The 23,071-nt window shown below is 45.3% G+C and overlaps 6 non-coding genes across 6 annotated transcripts; all 6 read left to right on the top strand.

Moving 5' to 3' along the window:
- Positions 1–4,906: 4,906 nt before the first annotated feature.
- On the top strand, positions 4,907–5,070 carry LOC135002510 (U1 spliceosomal RNA). Its single transcript, XR_010203702.1, has one exon. It is a non-coding gene; the product is annotated as a U1 spliceosomal RNA (small nuclear RNA).
- A 152-nt stretch (positions 5,071–5,222) lies between these two features.
- Positions 5,223–5,385, top strand: LOC135002666 (U1 spliceosomal RNA). The gene has a single exon (XR_010203852.1). It is a non-coding gene; the product is annotated as a U1 spliceosomal RNA (small nuclear RNA).
- A 671-nt stretch (positions 5,386–6,056) lies between these two features.
- On the top strand, positions 6,057–6,220 carry LOC135002765 (U1 spliceosomal RNA). The gene has a single exon (XR_010203941.1). It is a non-coding gene; the product is annotated as a U1 spliceosomal RNA (small nuclear RNA).
- A 152-nt stretch (positions 6,221–6,372) lies between these two features.
- Positions 6,373–6,535, top strand: LOC135002770 (U1 spliceosomal RNA). The gene has a single exon (XR_010203945.1). It is a non-coding gene; the product is annotated as a U1 spliceosomal RNA (small nuclear RNA).
- Positions 6,536–7,206: 671 nt separating this feature from the next.
- On the top strand, positions 7,207–7,370 carry LOC135002660 (U1 spliceosomal RNA). The gene has a single exon (XR_010203847.1). It is a non-coding gene; the product is annotated as a U1 spliceosomal RNA (small nuclear RNA).
- A 152-nt stretch (positions 7,371–7,522) lies between these two features.
- LOC135002781 (U1 spliceosomal RNA) lies at positions 7,523–7,685 on the top strand. The gene has a single exon (XR_010203956.1). It is a non-coding gene; the product is annotated as a U1 spliceosomal RNA (small nuclear RNA).
- Positions 7,686–23,071: the final 15,386 nt, after the last annotated feature.

Below are 23,071 nucleotides of genomic sequence, written 5' to 3'. Positions count from 1 at the left end.
CGGACGGGGTGTGCCATGGGATCCCCTGTGGCACCCTCGTTCGCTAATGCATATATGTGGGATGTGGAGAGGTCAGTATTTTTCACTGATCCCGGAATAGCTGAGCGGTTATTCATCTATTTTCGTTATATAGATGACCTACTCTTCTTTTGGAGAGGAGAGGCCCAAGAACTCAGCAAACTGGTGTCTGCTCATAACGCCACGAATAGTCCCATTAAATTGACACTGACATGTCATAAGTCTGAAATTTGTTTTTTGGACATCAGGATTAGGCTTCAGGAGGGTAAGATTATGACAGGTTTATTTAAAAAACTCACTGATCGTAATACTATCTTAAGATACGACAGTTTTCACCCCCCTGCCACAATTAACGGTCTGCCATACTCGCAATTTTTGCGAGTTTGCAGAGTTAATAATGAGGAAACCGAAAAACTAAAACAGCTTGATGAGATGGAACAAAGATTCCGACAAAGAGGTTACCCCATAAAACTATTACAGGGGGCTAGAAGGAAAGCACAGGAAAAGGATAGAGTAACACTTTTGCAGACTCAGGGAATACAGGAAAAGTCAGGAGTTATCCCATGGGTTAATGAATATAATGTGAAAAGCGATCAGGTCAGTAAGAAAGTAAAATCTCTGTGGCCCTTGGTGTCTACTGACCCAGAACTGAAAGTTTTTCATGACAAAAGGTTAATGCCTAGTTATACAAGAGGTAGAAGCATTAGGGACATCGTGGTAAAGACAGATTTGTCCAAATTAAAGACCACCCCTACTAATTTTCTGACACGAAAAAATGGTTGCTACAAATGCACGGGGTGCACAACCTGTTCACACATGTCCCCTGGGGATAACATCTCCCACCCCTTTAGTGGCAAAAAATTTCCAATAAAATGGCCGCTAACATGCAGTTCGAGATTTGTAGTATACGCCATAATTTGCCCGTGTGGGCGGTACTACATAGGAAAGACCGAATGTCAGTTCAAAGTCAGGATGGCGCAACATAGGCAAGCCATCAGGAATGCTTTGGCATCAGGAAGTGGCGAACAGCCAGTGGCCCGCCACTTTGTGGAATTCAAACATGGGATGGCCACTTTTAAACACAGAATCATAGATCACGTACCACCATCACAGCGAGGTGGGAACAGGGGTAAACAACTCCTACAGTTGGAATCCATGTGGATTCACAGATTAAACACATTGAAGCCGGGGGGCTTAAATGAGAGCCTAGGTCTGATCAATTTTATATGATTATAGCTACAGAGTATCAGTGAGAGTTAAGTGTTATGCATACGTATTAGAAACAGCATGTTGCAAAAACCACATTGTTCAGCAATGTTAAAATCTAGTTAGTAGGTCTTTTCTAATTAAGGTGGAGTTGAGGACCACCCGAGAGGTTGATATCAAATATACTATATGTTTTAAATACACTATATGTTTGGATCTATATATATATATGTATTATTTGATATATGTTGGGTTATATATGTATTATTTTTAATAATAATTTATTCACATATATGTATTTATTATATGTTGCACTGTGATTTAACACGTGAGTATCATGTGTTAATATGGATTGTTTAGTTTTTAATGGACAGGGGTCAGCGGGCTAGATCGTGTATTTTAATATAAGTATGTAATTCCCATATTGGGATCTTATGAATTTACATTATGCACTATTTATATATGGTTTCCACTTCATGATCATATATATTTTTCTATTTTTCTTTTCCCTTATTGTCTTAATGAAAGCGTTGCACTAACTAACACGAAATGATCTAGCCTGCTAATCCAGTCCATGTTGTATGTTTTGTTTTCAGAGTCCCCATGGTAACGCGACCGAGCCGGGCGCCGTGACGTCACTTCGGCATCACGTGGTGGGCATCACGTGGTACGCTGTGGACGCCGGGCTGGGAGCGCGGGAGACGCGGCCGTGGAAGACGCTGGCGGGGAATCTGATCAGGGAGGGTAAGTTGTTTGTTATAAAATGGTTTGATTGTCACTGTACACTTGTCCTGAAGACGGGGAGGTGGTCCCCGAAACGTTGGCCGTATTGAATACACTTGATTGATTTTTTCACAAGTCTGCTGAGTGCCGCCTCATATTTGGTGTTTATATATATATATATATATATATATGTGGGATGCGGTCAAGATACCGCCGACGGAATCCCAACTGCCACAATCCCAACATATTCTCCCTCCGTGGGTGTCCACGACACCCATAGAGGGAGAATATAATAGTGTGCCGAGCGTAGCGAGGCACCGTGCCCGCAGTGTGGCGAGCGAAGCTAGCCCGCAAGGGGCTGCGTTCCGCTCGCCACCCCTGTCGGCATTGTGTTGTTGGGATTCCGGCGTCGGTAAGTCATCAGCGGCATTGTAATGAGTCACTACAAGCCGCCTGTGTGCGTGTGCTGCCGCCGGAGAGGAGCAGCTGCGGGGGGCAGGGGAGGAGTAGGGGGACTCTGGAGCTGCAGCAGCGCAGTGTAATTGTTGGTGGCGCTGCTGCAGTTGTCCCTCTCCTTCTGCATTGTCTGGACGCCGCCGCTGTGAATGCTGGGATGCGCCTCCCTCATCCCAGCATTCACAGCGGCGGCGGCCAGCCAATGCGGAAGGAGAGGGACAGCTGCATGTGACGCTGCCACCAATTACATAGCGCTGCTATTTGTCTGTCTATCTATCTATCTATCTTTCTATCTATCTATCTATCTATCTATCTATCTATCTATCTATCTATCTATCTATCTATCTATCTCTCTCTCCTGTTTACCTAATGTATGAAAGGTGGACAGGCTGCCGTAATGTGGAAAAAGGGAAATCCTGTGTGCCAGAATGTGTGAAAAGGGGGACTGGCTGCCGTAATGTGCTTAAACAGGGATTGTCTTCCGTAATGTGTAAAAGGGGGGACTCTAGGGGTCATTACAAGTTGTTCGATCGCTAGGAAATTTTTGCAGCGCTGTGATCATGTTAAAACTTGGCCAAACTGTGCATGCATATGCACTGCAATGCGCAGGCGCGTCCTACGGGTACAAAGAGGATCGGTGCTGGCCGATAGATTTTACGAAGAATCCATTCGCACAGTCGATCGCAAGGTGATTGCCAGGAAGAGGGTGTTTATGGTTGGCAACTGTCCGTTTTCTGGGAGTGTTTGCAAAAACGCAGGCGTGTCCAAGCGTTTGCAAGGCGGGTGTCTGACGTCAATTCCACGACCAAAAAGACTAAAGTGATCGCAGTGGCTGAGTAAGTCCAGAGCTACTCAGAAACTGCAAAAACTGTTTTGGGGCCACTCAGCTGCAAAGGCGTTCCCACACTTGCCAAGTGAAAATACACTCCCCCATAGGCGGCGACTCTATGATCGCAGCGCACCCAAAAGTTGCTAGTGAGCGATCAAATCCGAATGACCCCCCTCTGTCTGCCGTAATGTGTAAAAAGGGGAATCTATCAGCCGTACTGTGTAAAAGGGGCTCTACCTGGTGTAGTGGCGCTACTGTGCGGTGTAATTTAAATAATAGAGACTACTGTGCACCGTAGTATGAATTGGGATTCTTTTGTGGCCACACACCTTCCCCATGAAGCCATGACCCTATATTTTTTGGAACGGCTGCGGCGCACACTGCCCTTATATTACATAAGTGTGGGGGCCGCTGTTGCTGTTTTTTGCACACAGCGCTAAAATGTCTAGTTACGGCACTGGTGCACAGTTGCTTGACACAGAAAACTACAACAAAAAAGTATTCCCAGTTTGGCCCAATAGAAAGTTGATTAGAAAAATGTACTGAGTCCGAAAAGAACACAAACACACACATATACATAGATATATAGACATATATATATATAAATGACACAACTGTATTATAAATCGAAACAATAAATCAAATACTAACCAAACAGTTCTTTATCATTCTCAGCAAGCTCATTGAAATCAGCTTTCAAATCACAGCAAAGCTCGTGCCAAGCCTTTCTGGTGGCATTTCTGTCTTTATAAACTTCAAGAGTTTTATCCCACAAAACTGGTCTGATTTCTACCAAGGAAATCAGTCTCTCAGTGTCAATATCTAGCTCTGCCATTTTCTCCAAACTACGCCTGCAGTGAGTGCACTGATGTGGGCGGGTTGTAGTGTTTTTATCAATAAACCATGTGATGTATGGGTGAGGAAACACATCGTTCCCGGCGAATAGCTGTTGTGTGTGTAAGCACTCATTGACAGTGCTTATACACTGAATCAGACAGACGGCAGGAGCACGGGCCGGCAGCCGGACTATTCAGTGGTGAGTCCCGGCTGTTACCTGGCAGCTGGGCCGGCACCATGCCATGTGTAAGGACACATTGCGCTGCATGTGTCTTTACATCACGGCAGCAGTTAAAAGCCGGCCGTGTGTTTGCCGGGCGGCGACAGCCGCCTCGTGTGTTTTAGCACTTACAGAGCAGCTCTGGAGCTGTTACAGTGCCCAGCTGCTGCAAGAAATAAGCTTGAATGCTTAAGGGGCTGGGGCATAGCCAACATGAGCCCTACACCGAAGGAGGGTGGAGGTGTTTAATGCGAACTAGGGGTCATCCAAGCGCCGCAAAAGGCCGCCATGCCCTGCACGCCCCTTTTCTCTTTTCATATGCAGACGAGGGTTGAAGCCAACTTTGACCCACTGCTTGGATGACATCACCATATGCAAATCCATCTGCTGCAGGTCTTCCCCCAGGAATGCTTGCACTAGTTGTTGCATTTGGTTTGTTGTTTGGGGGTGCTTCAGTATTAGGCAGCCTTCTGCCCTCCCATGTTCATCTGAAAATATGTGTTCTCCCTGCAGTTGTTGTCCCCAGATGAGAGTTCCCTTGTGCTGCCTCAGTTGAATCTCCTTTACTTGACAGAGATGTGCCTGAGCAGCGGCCCTCCCCAGCCCTATCCCAAATCATACTTATTTTGCATAGGAGATACCATGGTCATGAAGGTTGTTCTCCCAGGGTGAGGTTCATTCATTGCATTCTGGGTATGCTGACCCCTGTGATTTCCCCAAATGTGGGAAACTCGACTGCATTATTTGTGGTAGTGGGGGACTGTGTTTGTGCTTTCCTCTGGTCAGCTCTGGTAAAAGTCAGATTTCTTTGTCTCAGATCTTCCTCTAGCCTTGTTCTTCTTTCGAGAGTTCCCTTGTGCTGCCTCAGTTGGATCTCCTTCACTTGACAGGGGGGTGCCCGAGCAGCGACCCTCCCCAGCTCTAGCCCAACTCCTACTTACCTGCCAGGTGAGATACTATGATCATGAAGGTGCTTCTCCCAGGGCAAGGCTCACCCATTGCACTCTGGGTGTGTTGCTCCTGCGATTTCCCCAAATGTGGGAAACTTGACTGCATAATTTGTGTTTCCCCTGGTCGGCTCTCGTATAATTCAGATCTCTTTGTCTCAGGTCTCTCTCCAGCCTAGATTGCTGTCTGTTTCCACTTCTCTTTTCTTGAGCCGCTCCCTTCTATGCCCTTGCGCACTATCCTGACTTCTCCCGTCTGCTTACTTTGTGCCTTCCAACGCACAATGCGAACTACAGGTAGTGCTGCAGGGCCCACACCCTTTTACTTGCCTTACAGAGCAGCTCTGGAGCTGTTACAGTGCCCAGTTGCTGCAAGAAATCAGCTTGAATGCTTAAGGGGCTGGGGCATAGCCAACATGAGCCCCACACCGAAGGAGGGTGGAGGTGTTTAATGCGAACTAGGGGTCATCCAAGCGCCGCAAAAGGCCGCCATGCCCTGCACGCCCCTTTTCTCTTTTCATATGCAGACGAGGGTTGAAGCCAACTTTTACCCACTGCTTGGATGACATCACCATATGCAAATCCATCTGCTGCAGGCCTTCCCCCAGGAATGCTTGCACTAGTTGTTGCTTTTGGTTTGTTGTTTGGGGGTGCTTGAGTATTAGGCAGCCTTCTGCCCTCCCATGTTCATCTGAAAATATGTGTTCTCCCTGCAGTTGTTGTCCCCAGATGAGAGTTCCCTTGTGCTGCCTCAGTTGAATCTCCTTTACTTGACAGAGATGTGCCTGAGCAGCGGCCCTCCCCAGCCCTATCCCAAATCATACTTATTTTGCATAGGAGATACCATGGTCATGAAGATTGTTCTCCCAGGGTGAGGTTCATTCATTGCATTCTGGGTATGCTGACCCCTGTGATTTCCCCAAATGTGGGAAACTCGACTGCATTATTTGTGGTAGTGGGGGACTGTGTTTGTGTTTTCCTCTGGTCAGCTCTGATAAAAGTCAGATTTCTTTGTCTCATTTCTTCCTCTAGCCTTATTCTTCTTTCGAGAGTTCCCTTGTGCTGCCTCAGTTGGATCTCCTTCACTTGACAGGGGAGTGCTTGAGCAGCGACCCTCCCCAGCTCTAGCCCAACTCCTACTTACCTTCCAGGTGAGATACTATGATCATGAAGGTGCTTCTCCCAGGGCAAGGCTCACCCATTGCACTCTGGGTGTGCTGCCCCTGTGATTTCCCCAAATGTGGGAAACTTGACTGCATAATTTGTATTTCCACTGGTCGGCTTTCATATAATTCAGATCTCTTTGTCTCAGGTCTCTCTCCAGCCTAGTTTGCTGTCTGTTTCCACTTCTTTTTTTTGAGCCACTCCCTTCTATACCCTTGTGCACTATCCTGACTTCTCCTCCTATCTGCTTACTTTGTGCCTTCCAATGCACAATGCAAACTACAGGCAGTGCTGCAGGGCCCACACCCTTTTACTTGCCTTACAGAGCAGCTCTGGAGCTGTTACAGTGCCAAGCTGCTGCAAGAAATCAGCTTGAATGCTTCAAGGGCTGGGGCATTGCCAACATGAGCCCCACACCGAAGGAGGGTGGAGGTGTTTAATGCGAACTAGGGGTCATCCAAGCCGCAAAAGGCCGCCATGCCCTGCATACCCCTTTTCTCTTTTCAGATGCAGACGAGGGTTGAAGCCAACTTTGACCCACTGCTTGGATGACATCACCATATGCAAATCCATCTGCTGCAGGCCTTCCCCCAGGAATGCTTGTACTAGTTGTTGCATTTGGTTTGTTGTTTGGGGGTGCTTCAGTATTAGGCAGCCTTCTGCCCTCCCATGTTCATCTGAAAATATGTGTTCTCCCTGCAGTTATTGTCCCCAGATGAGAGTTCCCTTGTGCTGCCTCAGTTGAATCTCCTTTACTTGACAGAGATGTGCCTGAGCAGCGGCCCTCCCCAGCCCTATCCCAAATCATACTTATTTTGCATAGGAGATACCATGGTCATGAAGATTGTTCTCCCAGGGTGAGGTTCATACATTGCATTCTGGGTATGCTGACCCCTGTGATTTCCCCAAATGTGGGAAACTCGACTGCATTATTTGTGGTAGTGGGGGACTGTGTTTGTGCTTTCCTCTGGTCAGCTCTGGTAAAAGCCAGATTTCTTTGTCTCAGATCTTCCTCTAGCTTTGTTCTTCTTTCGAGAGTTCTCTTGTGCTGCCTCAGTTGGATCTCCTTCACTTGACAGGGGGGTGCCCGAGCAGCGACCCTCCTCAGCTCTTGCCCAACTCCTGCTTACCTGCCACGTGAGATACTATGATCATGAAGGTGCTTCTCCCAGGGCAAGGCTCACCCATTGCACTCTGGGTGTGCTGCTCCTGCGATTTCCCCAAATGTGGGAAACTTGACTGCATAATTTGTGTTTCCCCTGGTCGGCTCTCGTATAATTCAGATCTCTTTGTCTCAGGTCTCTCTCCAGCCTAGTTTGCTGTCTGTTTCCACTTCTCTTTTCTTGAGCCGCTCCCTTCTATGCCCTTGCGCACTATCCTGACTTCTCCCGTCTGCTTACTTTGTGCCTTCCAACGCACAATGCGAACTACAGGTAGAGCTGCAGGGCCCACACCCTTTTACTTGCCTAAGGGCTGTAACACACTACCCGGTTTTGGCCGGACGGCAATAAGCCGGACAAAAGCTGTCCGTTTTTTTGCCGGCCGGCTGAGCCTTTCACAAGCAACAGCTTTTAGCCGGTTTTAATGCTGTGGTTCTAAATTGGAATGAAGTAGGCATGTGCAGCAGCAGCAGCAGCAGCATTTCACAGTGTGTGTGTGACTGAGCAGCATTATCACATGGATCGCAAACGTATTATTGCGTTGTGGTTGTTATATCGTCGCCGACGAGCACAGAGGCATAAGCCTCTTTATTGGGTTTGTCAAAGTCAGAAAAATATCACGATGCACACTGCCATATTTGCACCTCATATGTGTCCCTGCTGCGCATGCGTGCGCTCTCCCGTGCGTACGCATACTCGCTGTTGCGGGCACCCGCAGGCGCACGGTATGCGCATTTACGGTAGAGTTCGTGTGCGTCTAGCGGGCGACTCGTTCATAACATATTTTAACTATATAATGTATTTTGTAGATAATGGTCCCTTTGATAGAATCTGAAAGTTTGGTTAATGTAGCATGTTCATGGACAGAGAGATCCCTCTTTGTTTGATACGAAGGGTCAGACAGGAGTAATACAGTGGTGTTTAGTATCCATCGGAAGAGTATTTAATTAGCAATATTCCGGTGTTGGTTTGAAACAGATTAATCGCTCGTGCGAATAGTTATGGACATAAGAAGTTTATGTCCATTTACTATTATTTGCACTTACTTATCCATGCGGCGGGAAACCTAGTTTCCCACCCACCTGAGCAGTTGGAAATTGTCACAGCCCACCTGTATGAATCAACCTATGACCTTTTGTTATAATGCGAAGAGGAATTCCTGTGTCCAATGAACAATGAGATTGTAGGGACCATTGAATTGTATTGTGTGTGAGGCATAAATAGACAAGCCGACCACATCCAGCTCTCACTCTTCAACGGTTCTCATTGCTGATAATCGGGAGCTGGATGTCCAGAGGCGCATGCGATCGTTCCCTTTGTGCGTAAGTTTTCTCCGCAATCATATTGTCTTTCTCGTTATTATGGGCCATATCTCTCTCTCTCTCTTCTCCTTTTTCTCTCATTTTCCCTTAAAACGTAATTGTATTGTATTGTATTTTACTGTGTAGTTATCTGGTTAGTTAGTCTACGTTATATTGTAGTGTATGACTTGTATTGTATTATTCTTTTTTCAAGTATAACATTCATATAAGGCGTTAGACCCTAAGCACGGTATCTGTGTATTTCTTATAGTGTTAAGTATTCTCAGAGCGCTTTTTAGTTAATAAGGTTACACTGTGTTGCATCCACACTCTATCTCTACACCAAGGTTTACTGCATAATACACTGTTTTATGGTATAGTTATAAGGGTTTAACATTGTGAGCGTTTGCGCCGCTGGTGATCTCCTCGTGGTCCTGAGCGTTCGCATCGCTACAGCGAATCATTACGTTAGTCGGCAGCCAATAGCGTGCCTGCCTGTGATCTCTTGGCCGTAAGCGAACGTGACGCTTGAGCGTCTCGACTACGGCTAAGCGATTGTTACGCAACGTGCGTACCCTTACGGTACTCCATACGTCAATAGCGTACAGTGTTCTTAGACCTCTTAAAGGGTTTTAAATAAGATAAATATTTAGCTTTATCAATTGGCGGCTCGTCCGTCCTTCACATATCTCTGCTAGGTAATTTCAGCAGACATTATCCATCAGCAAAGGGCGGGAGATCATATTCCCCGTAGTGCTGTCTGGCTAAGCGTCTGCTTCGCTTAGTAAAGGGTGCTGAAGGAATCCGGAACCGGAGGTAAGAACAAAAGCTAGTGTCTTTTAAAACTGTTTATTTCTGTCTTGCGTACGCACGCACATATCTGCATTTCTTTTTCATTCGTGTATTTTCATATCACTCTCCTGTTTGCCATTTTATAATTGATAAAACGTGCTAAGAGAGATTTGTCGCTATTTCATAGTTAAAGTGTAAAAGTAATATATTAAGGGATAAAGTGTAAAAGCACACACGCAACTCTACCTAAAGGTACAAGGAGAGATTGGTGTGGTGCGCGGTAGACGATCGAGGATCATCTACATTGATAAACGTGTTAGTTGTGTTACGGTGGAGATTTGCTTTGCGTACACGTGTCTCTAACAAAGGGTGAGACTCGCGTACGCAACTCAAAGGCCGACGCACGCAGCGTATATTACGCAAACGGAGCATCCGGGCACGCTCACGTAACTCAAATCACACGGTAGTGTTATTTTAACAGGCGAAAAGGTGGGAACGCGATAAATGGCGCAAGTTTATTTTAGTGTCCGAAATTTAGACTAACAGATCCTTCTCCAAATTCACAACACATCTGGTTTAAAGAAAATTTCTGTGCAGAAATAGAAATAGAAACATGTGGTGAGTGAGTGTTTTTGTATATATAAGTTTATACAATTTTCAAGGTTGAACCACAAGAAGTCGAGTTCTCGCAGAGGTACATGCATGTAAGTGTCGTACATGGTGGTGAGGGAGGCATCCCTTGTTAAATATAAAATTTGAGCAGTAGAGTATAGCAGACCAGGAGGTCATACTGTAGCACAGACCAGGAGGTCCAGAACAGACCAGGAGGTCCAGGTACAGCAGACAAAGAAGTCCGCTATAAATAAGAGAAAAGGGCACAACCCAGGGGGTTGGTGCAAAACCCATATAGGCCAATAAAGCTCTGGCTGAAGGAATTCGCAGCCGAAATTTTCGATTCCACTGGTCGCTCAGTACATAAGATTAGTTGCTTATGTGCTGAATGATTGTACCGCACGTAATTGTGTGCATTAGTTAATCTGACCAGTACCATTTGTGTACGCAACCGGTTATAAAACTATTTGTACATTCTGACGTGATTTGTGTAATTTTTTATTTTCTGAAGGGAAGTTCGCTGGTCACTCAGGAATTGTCCAACAACCAACAGTTACTGGAAAGGGTCAATGCTCTGCGGAACACACTCACATGTTCCAGTAAACGAAGGTTCATAGGGGCCCTGGGTCGAGTACGCCAGCACTAGGGCAGTGTGTAGGTCGTATTGGTCGGCGTGGGCGAGTGAGTGGGGTACTCGGTAAACCGCCACCGTCAGCCTATCGTGAACATTTTGGTTATTGTAAGGGTTCGCTGAAGACCCTGATTGAAGGTCAGAGGTGGTGAAAGCAACGCCTGCAAGTTATGGGGGCCAATTGTTCAGGAAGGGGGCGATCAACCTCGGTTCGGGTTGATTCAGTAAACCGACCAGTCGGGTCGGCAAGGTACGTAATGTGTGAAAAATATGGTTCACACACAGAGGTTTTATGTGATGAATGGGAGAGAATGACTGTGCATGACGGGGAGAAATTCCCAAGAGTAGGTAGCTTTAGCCCAGAAGTGTTACAAAATTTAAGGAGGAGGATATGTCTCATTAAATCAACAAAGAGACGAATCCAACATTATGATTATTTGCAGTTATGGCAACAGGAGGGTGAAATACAGAGAGGATTGGCTCTGGCGGCGGGATCTAATCCTGTCAAGAAATTGATAGCCACGGCCCCGCCGCCACCATTCATATCGGGAGAGAAATTGGTTGCGGAGAATGACGCATTAGGGTGTAACAAACAAACACTTAGCAACTGCGTAAATGTTAATAAGTTAACCAATGCAAGTACTAACCCGTGCAAGTTGTACCCTGTTTTGAACTTTCCCCAGGAGTGTGATCAAGAGGACGAATCGGCAACAATATCAGCGCTCTCTCTAGCAGCCACCATATCAGAAACAACAGTAGGCACGGCCCAACCCTTAAGATTAGTAACAAAGGCCCCTAGCGGAGGGACAGGTGAGGTCGTATCTACGGGTAAGTACGGCACCATACACTATGCTGAAACCATTTCACCACAGGCTGTAGAATCTACACAGAATGATGTTAGTAGACTTAATCCTGTTAGGGTAATAGCAGTGCCAAATGGGAAAACTGACACAACAGGAATCACTCCTGTTAGGAACATTGCCATGTACAGCCCATTTTCCCGAATGGAATTAAGAACCATAGTGTCCGAATTCCCTGACCCTAGGAAAGATTTAGTTGCCTGCCAGAAATACATCAGAGACCTAGGGAACACTTTAGAGCCCAATAACAAAGACTGGCAGATATTGCTGAGGGCATGTTTACCCTCCAATGTCGACGCAGCTCAATTTTTAGCTGACTGTGGATTGGATCAGGATGTACCTCTTACAGATGTGTACAACAAAGATAATGTAAAAAGAATAAATTTACAATTAAAGGAGTATTTTTCAGCAGTAGTTAAATGGAACAAGATTTTCTCCATTAAACAGAAAGAGTCAGAAACTGCTGCAGAATATTTTCACAGGGCATTACTAGATATGGCAAAATACACAGGTATAGAGGACATTAAAACAAACATAAACCATCGAGAAGTAGCAGTATCTGTACTGATGGATGGTTTAAAAGAGACATTAAAGACAAGGGTACAGACCACGCAACCATGTTGGCGAGGTCTGTCGGTGGCTACTTTGAGAGAGGCAGCTGTGGATCACGATCGGAATATCACCAGACACAGGGAATCACAAGGTGATAAGTTAATGGCCGTAAGTATACAGGCCCTGACCACAAGGCAGCCTTTGTATAAATCACCAAACCCTGTGGGTAAGTCAAATGTGGTAACTTGTTTTTCTTGTCATAGACAGGGACACATGGCACGAGACTGTAGAGCAGGCATTCCCAACCACGGTCCTCAAGGCACACTAACAGTGCATGTTTTAGTGATATCCAGGCCTCAGCACAGGTGACTTAATTAGTAGCTCAGTTATTTTGATTTAACCATCTGTGCTGCAGCCTGGATATCACTAAAACCTGCACTGTTGGTGTGCCTTGAGGAGCGTGGTTGGGAATGCCTGCTGTAGAGTGAAACATTCACAAAACTCATATCAACCCCCTAGACAACGACACGACACACGACATTGGGAGCAGGGTCCGCAGAAACGGAGTTATGAGCCACATGCAGGGGAAACAAAAAGATACCCCCCGAACAGAGACTGGCAAGCCTCTGGTAGTTCCCATTTAACCCCTTCACAAGTAGTTGCTGCCAGCGGGATTCAGGGAGGTCACCATACCCAATAGGGGTGTGGCCATACCTGTAATCTGCAGCCAGTAAAATTGATTGCAAGTCTTGGGAGTGAACCCGAAATTGCAATTAATGTAGCTGGTAAAACATTAAACTTCCTTGTAGATACGGGGGCGGCCAAATCAGTGATAAATTCGACAGTGGGCATGAGAACCACTGGTAAGACAATTCCAGCCATGGGAGTAACGGGAGTAGTCCAGCACTACCCTGTTAGCAAACCAGCCGAGATCACAGTAGGGCCTTTACATACCAAGCATTCCTTTTTGCTGGCTGCATCGGCACCGACTAATCTCCTGGGAAGAGACTTATTGTGTAAAATGGGGTGCGTCATTTATTGTACTCCTGAAGGTGTATTCTTGGACATACCTGAGAATCACGCTCAGGAAGTGCGAGACATGTTAGACTCCCCATCAAAATTAATGTCACATACCATTATGACAAATAGGACTCCATCCCAAGTAGAAGAAATGACATCCCAGATACCAGAGTCACTGTGGACTAAAGACGGACAAGACACTGGATTGATGGCAAACGTAGCTCCAGTAGTTGTGCAAGTAAAAGATGGTAGGATAGCTCCAAAAATCCCACAGTACCCTCTGAAGCCAGAGGTGGAGTTAGGAGTTTACCCAGTAATAGAGCGCTTGCTACAACAGGGCATCCTGGTAAGAACGTCCAGCACTGCCAACAGTCCCATCTTCCCTGTTAAAAAGAGTGGGGGGAGGGGTTACAGGCTAGTGCAGGATCTAAGGGGGATTAACAAAATAGTTGAGAGTCAGTTCCCCGTAGTGCCAAATCCAGCTGTCATCCTTATGCAAATCCCTCCCACTGCGAAATTTTTCATTGTTATTGACCTCTGCTCCGCTTTCTTTTCGGTACCTCTGCACCCTGACAGCCAGTATTTGTTTGCATTTACATACAGAGGAGTCCAATACACATGGACCCGATTACCACAAGGTTTCATAGACAGTCCAAGTATATTTTCCCAGGCTTTGCATGATTGTTTACAGTCTTTCCAACCAGAGAGTGGATCAGTATTAATACAGTACGTGGATGATCTACTACTGTGTTCTGATTCATTGGAAGCATCCCTGAAGGATACGAAACAGCTCCTGTTTCATCTTTCAGACACTGGACACAAGGTTTCCAAAGACAAGTTGCAATTATGCCAAACTAAGGTAAAGTATTTGGGACACTGTCTAACACAAGGACTGAGACACCTGACCGCTGATAGAATTCAAGCAATTAGAGACATGACTCTGCCACAAACCCAGCAACAGATCAGAACGTTTTTAGGAATGTGTGGGTATTGCCGTAACTGGATCCCAGGATTTTCCATTCTAGCATTACCTGTGCAGGAGATGGTTTCCTCAAACAAGCCTGATCGGATTTCGCATACAGACGAGTCTGAGATGGCATTTGAGAGACTTAAACAGTGCCTAACGCAGGCACCAGCATTAGGTATGCCAGACTATGGGAAACCCTTTGAGCTGTACGGAACAGAAAGCGCTGGTTGCGCAGCAGGCGTCCTAACCCAAAAGCACGGTGATGCCAGCAGACCAGTAGCATACTACAGCGCTCAGCTAGACACGGTAGCGCGATCCCTCCCCACATGCTTGCGAAGCGTTGCTGCGATAGCATTGCTAGTAACGAAAAGCGAAGATGTAGTGCTATGTCACAACCTCACAATTCATACACCACATGCAGTGTCAGCCTTGCTAAATTCTGCCCAAACCAGGCACGTCTCATCAGCGCGGTTTACAAGATGGGAATTGGCACTAATGGCCCCCGTAAACATCACCATAAGGAGATGCAGTGCATTAAATCCTGCAACATATCTCCCAGGTGTGCCTGGACAGTCACAAAGGGTGGAGGATGAGAGTGGTGGGGAAGGAGAATTTAATACAAAGGAGGACACACATGATTGTATGGAATATTTGACCCAAAATTTTACCGCAAGGCCTGACATCAGTGACAACCCACTGGAAGATGTAGATCTAACTTTCTACACGGACGGTAGTTGTCACAGACAGTCAGACTCGGGAGACTTGTGTACTGGATACGCAGTCGTAGATGACCAAGGCACCATAGAAGCGGAACCGCTAGGCCCACCTCACTCAGCCCAGGTTGCTGAACTGGTCGCCCTAACCAGAGCATGTGAATTGGCTAAGGGCAAATCAGCCAATATCTACACCGACTCTAGATACGCATTCGGGGTAGTCCATGATTTCGGAGCCCTATGGCGCCTCAGAAACTTCATGACGGCAGCTGGTACACCGGTAGCGCATGCAGCGCACATCAAAAGGCTTCTAACAGCGATACAGGAACCCGACAGAGTGGCTGTTATCAAGTGTAAAGCACACACATATAGCCAAGACCCAGTATCACTTGGTAACAGCCGAGCAGACGAAGCTGCTAAATTAGCAGCTGGTACCCCCAGACAGACAGACACCACACAACTGATGGTATTTAATACCATCAACACACAGAAGTTGTGTGAGATGCAAAATTTGTGTTCCACACAGAAAAAGGCAGTCTGGAAGGCAAAGGGATATGGCCAGGAGTCCTCAGGACTCTGGACAGATGGACAAGGTAAACCGGTGGCCCCCAGAGCATATCTTCCATGTTTAGCTGAGGCAGCTCACGGGCTGACTCATCTGGGCAAGGAAGGAATGTGCAAGTTGGTAAGAGCATATTGGTGCGCCCCAGGATTTTCATCTCATGCAAGTAAGAGAGCAATGTCATGCCTTACCTGTCTGAGAAAGAATATTGGAAAGGCAATACCAACAGAACCATCTCATATCCCACCTACAGGCGGTCCTTTTCAGGTAATACAGATTGACTTTATTCAATTACCCCCTTGTCGAAATTCGAAATATGTACTTGTTTGTATAGATGTATTCTCAAATTGGGTCGAAGCATTTCCTGCGGCCACAAATACCGCTATGTTTACTGCTAAGAAAATTGTGCAGGAATTTGTATGTAGATATGGTATCCCTAGAATAATCGAAAGTGATAGGGGTACCCATTTTACAGGTGATGTCTTTCAAGGAATGTGTAAGTTGATGGGAATTGATAGCAAGCTGCACACTCCATACCGTCCACAGGCGAGTGCGAAGGTGGAAAGAGTGAACAGCACTATTAAAAATAAACTGAGCAAAGTTAAGGCAGAGACAGGATTGACATGGCCAGAAGCTTTACCCATTGTACTGTACAGCATCAGAACCACTCCCAGGTCCCCTCTTAATCTGTTTCCCTTTGAAATCTTGTTTGGTCGACAACCGCATGTTATGATTAACCCTCAGGATGATTTGAAGTGTAACAATGAAGTGACTGTAAAGTACCTGGTTAACATGAGTAAACAGCTAAGGAATCAAAATGATAATTTGAAGTTAGTGATTCCTGATTTGCCAGATAGTAATTGTCATGACATTGAACCTGGGGATTATGTAATGATACGAAATTTTCTACGCTCAGGTTGCCTTATTGACAGATGGGAAGGACCATACCAGGTCTTATTGACTAGCACTACAGCATTGAAAGTTGCCGAGAGAGAGACTTGGGTTCATTTGTCCCATTGTAAGAAGGTTGCTGATCCAGAGAGGTCCCGTGATAAGGAACAGACGGTAGAGGAAGTTGTATCACTGGAGTGTCTGTTCCAGGAGGACTGAGGCGGCACCTGAGCATCGAGAATCACAAGATCAAAAGCAGTTGTCGATTCCCTGTTCCCTTTTATTGTTTTTCTCCACTTCCCATCCCCTCTCCCTCAAATTATTTTTCCCCCTTCTCATTCTTCTTCGTTTCCTCCTAAGATGGACTTGCCTCAAGAGACTGTGATCCGGATTTTCCTGTTGACCATGATGTTGACCAGAGCAGTCTGTTCCGGCGAGAGTACCATGGAGGTCGAGAGAGGTTCTGGAATGGGTTCTGATGACAGAGATGGAGGCGTAGTTTTCCAAGAACAACTTAACCAACAAGTAAAGGCGAGTATCAGAAAACGATCCGATAGCATTGACAATAGAAGGAATTGTGAAGGATTGTTAGCTGAAGAAAACTGTATCTGTAGGCTCTGTGACAATGTAGTTGAGGATGGGTGCATCAAGAAATGCCAATCCAGTTTTAATATCCACATGGACCGGCATCCCTTGAGTGACTATCACTCCTTAGTGGGTAGTGTGTTAAATCAAACAGATTGTTGGGTATGCTCTCAAGTACCTCAAGGTCATAGCAAATCAGGACTAGTACCATTTCCTTTAACGGTAGGGGAGGTACTTGAGCTAAAGGGTGGTAGACCGGTGGACAGGAGGTTTAATATCTCCAGTCCTCCTAGTTTGAAGCTCCACCAATATCATGTGGATAGATCCCTAATATGTTTTAACATTACCAATCCCCGAAAGCCGGGAAATTGGGAAGTGTCATGGAGTAACCAAACCATGACCCTTTCATATAGGGCAGATAGAATGCCTACAGATACAGAGCTTATACGCCACATAGCCAGTAGAGAAAAGTCTTTCCGATATAGGTATACCCTAGGAAATAGGATTACGAGAGTTGGAGAGGTATCACCAGGATACTGTGCACATATCGTACAAACTGGTACGTGTACTAGACAGATGGGAGAATTAGGGTTAGGAGATTTCACATGGAAGATGTGTAATATGGTTATGTCCTACTCCGTCCCATATGTTCTCCCCGATGATGCATATTTAATATGCGGGAGGAAGGCGTATAAGTGGCTTGCCCCAAACTCTGAAGGATTGTGTTATATTGGAAAAGTACTGCCTGAAGTAATGACTGTATCACATGCCAAAATGAAAGATATTCACCATGGTGCCCAAACTCCTTATACTCATACTCATTATGAGCACGTAGTTAAACGGCACCTGATAGAAAGAACAGAGCATCCGGCCTCTGACATGATCCATGAATCCACCGGGATTCAGTTTCTAATCGCGTTAGATATCACTCGCACCGCTAGAGGAGTGCTGAACTATAGATACATCTCTGCGCTTGCAAATTTGTTAGATAATATCACAGAAATGTATGATGACACGTTTAGGTATACTGGAAGAGAACTTCAAGCTTATAAAACAGAACTAGTTCAGCATAGAATGGTTCTCAATTATCTCACAGCAGTAACAGGTGGATATTGTGTCACACTGGCAACGCAGTACGGCGTGAAATGTTGCACATATATTACAAATAGTACCGAGGACCCGGTCGAGGTCATAGACCAAAAGATGGACAACATTCTCCAATTAAAATGGGAATTCCGCAGGAGACACAATCTCACCCTTGCTGCTGTGAGTAATGAGCTGACTAGTTGGGTGTCATGGTTGAACCCGCGAAATTGGTTCTCTGGTTTAGGAGAATGGGCTCAAGGAGTCATAATGGATGTAGGGAAGTTTCTCCTATGTATCTTAGGTGTTGTCATAACGATTGGTTTGATATTTAGATGCGGTCAGGCTTTAATGAAGTGCAAACGTAGTACCAGGGTAATGAGTCTAAGGAGTGAGGAAATTGTAATTCCAATGGATTTGATTTATGACCCAACTGTAGAAACAATGATGTGATGAAAATGCGATTATACGGTCCGTTTCTTTCACCTGTTTTTCCGGTTTCTCCAAGGTAAAAAGACCTACGTTTGACGAGGAATTTGATGATCCTGTATACAGACAACTGGTGGATTAAAGAAGAAGTTTTGACAACCTTATACACAGAGATTTGATGAACTATGCCATAGACCCCCAGTTTCCCTAGAAATTTTAAAATTACGCTAGCCCAACACTTTTTGTAAGTCTATGGACATTGACAAAGCTTTTTGCCCACGCCTTTTGGCAAAAGCACAAAGAAGACTGCATTCAACAGACACCGAACAAGACTTCAACCGACAAATGTTCATTAACCTGACATAGAATACCACTGCATTTACCATAATTATGTCTTATCTTCATCTCTACAACCTTCAGGTAATGACACACATAGTCGATAGGGAATACAGGCACAGATACCAGCAATCACATATCCCCCCCATTCATGTATCATCAACTAAAATGTGCTCCCCATTTTGTTGCAACCAAAAGCCGAAGAGAGCTCGGTAAAGTTTGACAGCCCATCCACAGACCCGTACCACGGGATAAGAAGGAATTCAAATGTATACTTCGCAATACCTCGTAGCTTGATTTAAAACACGTACGGCACGATGATACATGACCCCCCAAAACACGGATTCATACACACATGCTTCTGCTATCTCACTAGGTCATACCCTTTTCTCACCTCCTCCTCTCCTCCCCTACCCAACCATAGAAATATTTACACATGACATATATTTTTCTCTTTTTGAAATGTTTTAGGAAGTGGCAGTTATTGCTGACTGCCAAAGGGTGGACTGTCAAAGTCAGAAAAATATCACGATGCACACTGCCATATTTGCACCTCATATGTGTCCCTGCTGCGCATGCGTGCGCTCTCCCGTGCGTGCGCATACTCGCTGTTGCGGGCACCCGCAGGCGCACGGTATGCGCATTTACGGTAGAGTTCGTGTGCGTCTAGCGGGCGACTCGTTCATAACATATTTTAACTATATAATGTATTTTGTAGATAATGGTCCCTTTGATAGAATCTGAAAGTTTGGTTAATGTAGCATGTTCATGGACAGAGAGATCCCTCTTTGTTTGATACGAAGGGTCAGACAGGAGTAATACAGTGGTGTTTAGTATCCATCGGAAGAGTATTTAATTAGCAATATTCCGGTGTTGGTTTGAAACAGATTAATCGCTCGTGCGAATAGTTATGGACATAAGAAGTTTATGTCCATTTACTATTATTTGCACTTACTTATCCATGCGGCGGGAAACCTAGTTTCCCACCCACCTGAGCAGTTGGAAATTGTCACAGCCCACCTGTATGAATCAACCTATGACCTTTTGTTATAATGCGAAGAGGAATTCCTGTGTCCAATGAACAATGAGATTGTAGGGACCATTGAATTGTATTGTGTGTGAGGCATAAATAGACAAGCCGACCACATCCAGCTCTCACTCTTCAACGGTTCTCATTGCTGATAATCGGGAGCTGGATGTCCAGAGGCGCATGCGATCGTTCCCTTTGTGCGTAAGTTTTCTCCGCAATCATATTGTCTTTCTCGTTATTATGGGCCATATCTCTCTCTCTCTCTCTTCTCCTTTTTCTCTCATTTTCCCTTAAAACGTAATTGTATTGTATTGTATTTTACTGTGTAGTTATCTGGTTAGTTAGTCTATGTTATATTGTAGTGTATGACTTGTATTGTATTATTCTTTTTTCAAGTATAACATTCATATAAGGCGTTAGACCCTAAGCACGGTATCTGTGTATTTCTTATAGTGTTAAGTATTCTCAGAGCGCTTTTTAGTTAACAAGGTTACACTGTGTTGCATCCACACTCTATCTCTACACCAAGGTTTACTGCATAATACACTGTTTTATGGTATAGTTATAAGGGTTTAACATTGTGAGCGTTTGCGCCGCTGGTGATCTCCTCGTGGTCCCGAGCGTTCGCATCGCTATAGCGAATCATTACGTTAGTCGGCAGCCAATAGCGTGCCTGCCTGTGATCTCTTGGCCGTAAGCGAACGTGACGCTTGAGCGTCTCGACTACGGCTAAGCGATTGTTACGCAACGTGCGTACCCTTACGGTACTCCATACGTCAATAGCGTACAGTGTTCTTAGACCTCTTAAAGGGTTTTAAATAAGATAAATATTTAGCTTTATCAATTGGCGGCTCGTCCGTCCTTCACATATCTCTGCTAGGTAATTTCAGCAGACATTATCCATCAGCAAAGGGCGGGAGATCATATTCCCCGTAGTGCTGTCTGGCTAAGCGTCTGCTTCGCTTAGTAAAGGGTGCTGAAGGAATCCGGAACCGGAGGTAAGAACAAAAGCTAGTGTCTTTTAAAACTGTTTATTTCTGTCTTGCGTACGCACGCACATATCTGCATTTCTTTTTCATTCGTGTATTTTCATATCACTCTCCTGTTTGCCATTTTATAATTGATAAAACGTGCTAAGAGAGATTTGTCGCTATTTCATAGTTAAAGTGTAAAAGTAGTATATTAAGGGATAAAGTGTAAAAGCACACACGCAACTCTACCTAAAGGTACAAGGAGAGATTGGTGTGGTGCGCGGTAGACGATCGAGGATCATCTACATTGATAAACGTGTTAGTTGTGTTACGGTGGAGATTTGCTTTGCGTACACGTGTCTCTAACAAAGGGTGAGACTCGCGTACGCAACTCAAAGGCCGACGCACGCAGCGTATATTACGCAAACGGAGCATCCGGGCACGCTCACGTAACTCAAATCACACGGTAGTGTTATTTTAACAGGCGAAAAGGTGGGAACGCGATAAATGGCGCAAGTTTATTTTAGTGTCCGAAATTTAGACTAACAGATCCTTCTCCAAATTCACAACACATCTGGTTTAAAGAAAATTTCTGTGCAGAAATAGAAATAGAAACATGTGGTGAGTGAGTGTTTTTGTATATATAAGTTTATACAATTTTCAAGGTTGAACCACAAGAAGTCGAGTTCTCGCAGAGGTACATGCATGTAAGTGTCGTACATGGTGGTGAGGGAGGCATCCCTTGTTAAATATAAAATTTGAGCAGTAGAGTATAGCAGACCAGGAGGTCATACTGTAGCACAGACCAGGAGGTCCAGAACAGACCAGGAGGTCCAGGTACAGCAGACAAAGAAGTCCGCTATAAATAAGAGAAAAGGGCACAACCCAGGGGGTTGGTGCAAAACCCATATAGGCCAATAAAGCTCTGGCTGAAGGAATTCGCAGCCGAAATTTTCGATTCCACTGGTCGCTCAGTACATAAGATTAGTTGCTTATGTGCTGAACGATTGTACCGCACGTAATTGTGTGCATTAGTTAATCTGACCAGTACCATTTGTGTACGCAACCGGTTATAAAACTATTTGTACATTCTGACGTGATTTGTGTAATTTTTTATTTTCTGAAGGGAATTGTCCAACAACCAACAGTTACTGGAAAGGGTCAATGCTCTGCGGAACACACTCACATGTTCCAGTAAACGAAGGTTCATAGGGGCCCTGGGTCGAGTACGCCAGCACTAGGGCAGTGTGTAGGTCGTATTGGTCGGCGTGGGCGAGTGAGTGGGGTACTCGGTAAACCGCCACCGTCAGCCTATCGTGAACATTTTGGTTATTGTAAGGGTTCGCTGAAGACCCTGATTGAAGGTCAGAGGTGGTGAAAGCAACGCCTGCAAGTTATGGGGGCCAATTGTTCAGGAAGGGGGCGATCAACCTCGGTTCGGGTTGATTCAGTAAACCGACCAGTCGGGTCGGCAAGGTACGTAATGTGTGAAAAATATGGTTCACACACAGAGGTTTTATGTGATGAATGGGAGAGAATGACTGTGCATGACGGGGAGAAATTCCCAAGAGTAGGTAGCTTTAGCCCAGAAGTGTTACAAAATTTAAGGAGGAGGATATGTCTCATTAAATCAACAAAGAGACGAATCCAACATTATGATTATTTGCAGTTATGGCAACAGGAGGGTGAAATACAGAGAGGATTGGCTCTGGCGGCGGGATCTAATCCTGTCAAGAAATTGATAGCCACGGCCCCGCCGCCACCATTCATATCGGGAGAGAAATTGGTTGCGGAGAATGACGCATTAGGGTGTAACAAACAAACACTTAGCAACTGCGTAAATGTTAATAAGTTAACCAATGCAAGTACTAACCCGTGCAAGTTGTACCCTGTTTTGAACTTTCCCCAGGAGTGTGATCAAGAGGACGAATCGGCAACAATATCAGCGCTCTCTCTAGCAGCCACCATATCAGAAACAACAGTAGGCACGGCCCAACCCTTAAGATTAGTAACAAAGGCCCCTAGCGGAGGGACAGGTGAGGTCGTATCTACGGGTAAGTACGGCACCATACACTATGCTGAAACCATTTCACCACAGGCTGTAGAATCTACACAGAATGATGTTAGTAGACTTAATCCTGTTAGGGTAATAGCAGTGCCAAATGGGAAAACTGAC

Source organism: Pseudophryne corroboree, unplaced genomic scaffold, assembly GCF_028390025.1.
Source record: "Pseudophryne corroboree isolate aPseCor3 unplaced genomic scaffold, aPseCor3.hap2 scaffold_179, whole genome shotgun sequence".
NCBI classification, from domain to species: Eukaryota; Metazoa; Chordata; class Amphibia; order Anura; family Myobatrachidae; genus Pseudophryne; species Pseudophryne corroboree.
The sequence above is the reverse complement of the archived record's forward strand: the minus strand, read 5'-3'. Positions and strand labels throughout refer to the sequence as shown.